Here is a 3855-nt window from a genome sequence, read left to right on the forward strand (position 1 = left end):
ATCAATAGCAGTAGAGTTATCACAGTGCATAAGTATCAGTGCATCACAATCCACCTTTATATCCGTCAAAATTTGCTTCATCCATAAAACTTGTGTAAATTAGTAGCAACAATGACATACTCAGCTTCAACAGTAGATAAAGAAGTACATGACTGTTTCTTGTTGATCCATGAAACCAACTTCTTTCCAAGAAAGAAAGCTCCACCGGAAGTACTTTTTCGGTCATCAACATCTCCAACCCAATCAGCATTTGTATATGCACATAAAGTAAATTTATCATCCTTAGGGTACCACAAACCATATTCTGATGTACCTTGCAAGTATCTAAAATCCTTTTCACCACCATCTCATGATTTTCTCTAGGATCGCTCTGAAATCTTAAAACAATACAAACAACATTCATAATGTCAGGCCTAGTCTGAGTCAAATAAAGAATACCTCCAATCATAGATTTGTATCTCGTAGGATTTAATGGTGCAGAAACATCTTTTCTTGTTAATTTCTCACTTGTAACCATAGGAGTACTTACCAGTTCAGAATCTCCCATACCAAATTTTTTCAACAATTCCTTATCATATTTAGTTTGACAAATGAAAATACCTTTGTCGGTCTGAGTAATCTGCAAACCTAAGAAAAATTTCATCTCACCAATCATAGACATCTCAAATTCTTTTTCCATATTCTTAGAAAATTATATGCATAACTTATCTTCACCTCCAAAAATAATGGTGTCGTGCCTGTGAAGTGTGATACTTGTAGCTACAACACAAACACTCAATAGATCATTACAAGCATGGTTAGCAAATCATAAGCAAAAGAAAGATAAAACCATGACAAAGTGACCTATCGCCTCCTAAGAGATGTGAGTATGGATTTTCTCTCAGATCTGGATAAGCAATCCCAGTGACTTGACTACACCTAGATGGAGGATTTGAAATGATAATGATATGCAAAGATGAGATTGATTAAGCTAGATTGATCCAAGAGACTAATTAAGCTAATGATGTGCATGATTAAGCTAGGATGATGATGCAATTACGCTAGAAAAGAGATTGATTAAGCTACATGATTCAACAATTATGCTAGGAAATGATCAAATTAAAGTAAATCTAAGATGCAATTGCCTATAATAACAATGCTCAAGTGATATGATAAGAGATATATGCCTATAGTAACAATGAATAAGATGAAATGAGATGGATACTTTGTGCTCCAAAATGGGGGATATTTATAGGATTTCCAAGGCCAAGGGTGAGGTGGCAAGAATCAACGGTCAAGATTGAGTCTGAAGATATCAAGGGTGAAATTGGAGGAGGTTGGAAGAAGATGCTGGAAGAAGGGACACTTGTCATCTCTGTGGTGACAAATGTCAAGGAGCCTTGCTCATAAAAGGGAAATTGTCCAAGAGAGGAAACATGTGGCCCAAGTGCCATGTGTCTCAAGGGAAGAATATCCACATCATAGGAGGCTAGGATAAGGAGGTTAGGATGTACAAGATATGATAGGGTTAGGCAAACCCAAGGTTAGGTGGAATGGGTTAGGTTAGGTGGTTAGAAGTTAGGAGGCATGTGGGTAATTTGATTTTAAAAATTCAAATAATAGGAAAAGACTACTTAATTCTCAACAACTCATAAATTGATTTGTTTTAAATAATTAGAGGATTAGAAGGAATGAATTTAAATGGGGAGGATTAATTAATTTGAATTAATTAATCAAAGGGGACTATTGAAATGAACCTATTGAATAATTCCTTAGATTTATTAATAGGTAGATGAAAGGGAGAATTTAATCAAATCTCTAATGAATTCAATTAAATTGGGGAGGGGGATTAATTAAATAATTGTTTATTTAATTAATTATCTTCAGATTATTTTTAGGTGTATACAAATGGCATCAAAAAATAATTCAATAATTAGTATATCATCATCAGTGCTCTTATAATATAAATTATTGTCAGCACTGCTCTTACTAAAACTAAGCTTCAAAAGATATTTATCCAATCTTGCATACCAAGCTCTAGGTGCTTGTTTCAATCCATATAAAGATTTCCTTAACCTGTAAACCATATATGTATCATCTGATAGTGAAAAACCATCAGGTTGCTCAATATAAACTTCCTCATCAAGATCCTCATTCAAAAATGCACATTTAACATCCATCTGATAAACATTGTAATTTTAATAAGCAACATAGGCAAGAAATAATCTTATGGCTTCAATCCTAGCTACAGGTGGAAAAGTATCTCCATAATCAATTTCTTCTTTCTGAGAATATCTTTTACAAACCAATCTAGCCTTATTCCTTATAACTTGACCATCCTCATTCAATTTATTCCTAAAAACCCATTTAGTTCCAATAACATTTTTATTTTTAGGTCGGGCAACCAAGGTCCATGTGTTATTTTTCTCAATTTGATCTAATTCTTCTTCAATAGCTTTTAACCAATATTCATCTTTACATGCCTCAATTACTAATACCGGTTCAACTTGTGAAATTCAACATACCGTATTAGTTGCCAATCTTCTTCTTGTCATCACTCCATTGCTCTTATCCCCAATGATTTGATCTTCTGAATGATTCAATCTCACATACCTAGGAGTCTTCTGACTTTATGTTCCTCTTCCATGTTCTTCAGTTACTATAGAATTCTTTGATGTTTCCGGAGTAACTATTTCAACACTACGTTCCAGTAAAGGTGCTACCGATTTAGATATAATCATTTCCATTGTCGGTTCCTTCTCATAAACTCTGATTTGACTTATGTTCAACTCATCTACTTTGACATTAGCACTATCCACAATTCTCTGCAATCTCTTGTTATAACATCTATATGCTTTTCTTTCGTTAGAATAACCAAGAAATATGCCTTCATCACATCTAGGATCAAATTTCCTAATGATATCATCTCTCCTGATATAACATTTGCTACCAAAAATTCTGGAATACTTAACTATAGGTGTATTGCCAAACCATAATTCATAAGGTGTCTTACTAGTTTCTCCTTTGATATGTACTTTGTTGAATGTATAAACCGTTCTGCTCATTGCTTCTCTCCAGTAGATATGAGGTAGACTAGCTTCCATCATCATTGTTCTAGCAACATCCAAGATAGTTTTGTTCTCCCTTTCCACAACTCCATTCTATTGAGGTGTCCGGGGAGCAGAAAATTGTCTTCTTATACCATGCTCCTCACAAAAGTTATTAAACTCACCGGATGTGAATTATCCACCATGATCTGACCTCAAACATTCAATCTTCAATCTTGTCTCAGTTTCCACTTTAGCCTTAAAGATTTTAAACTTTTCAAATGCTTCATATTTTTATTTTAGAAAAGTAACCCACATCATTCTAGAATAATCATCAATGATTAGCATGAAATATCTATCACCTTGAAAACTTTTAACTCTAGCAGGGCCACATAAATCAGTATGAATAAGATCAATAACATCATTTGATTTATCTTGTATACTCCTAAAAGAGGTTCTGGCCTGTTTACCCATTTGACATTCCTTACATACCAGATTATAGGGATTCATAATCTTAGGTATATCCCTAACTGCCTTAGTTGAACTGATCTTCGCAATGCAATCAAAATTCACATGACACAACCTTTTATGCCATAGCCAACTCTCATCAATATGTGTAATCAAACACGTTTTCTCACCGAAGTTCAAATGAAATATATTACCTTTTGTCTATGTACCGGTTGCAATCTCCAAATCAAATCTATTAATGATTTTGGATTTTTCATCCTTGAACTATAATTGAAATCCCTTATCTACCAATTGTCCTACACTCAAAAGATTATGCCTCAAACCTTCAACATAATAAACATTGTCAATATTATTCTTATCA

The sequence above is a fragment of the Cryptomeria japonica genome, chromosome 7 (assembly GCF_030272615.1).
Source record: "Cryptomeria japonica chromosome 7, Sugi_1.0, whole genome shotgun sequence".
Taxonomy (NCBI): domain Eukaryota; kingdom Viridiplantae; phylum Streptophyta; class Pinopsida; order Cupressales; family Cupressaceae; genus Cryptomeria; species Cryptomeria japonica.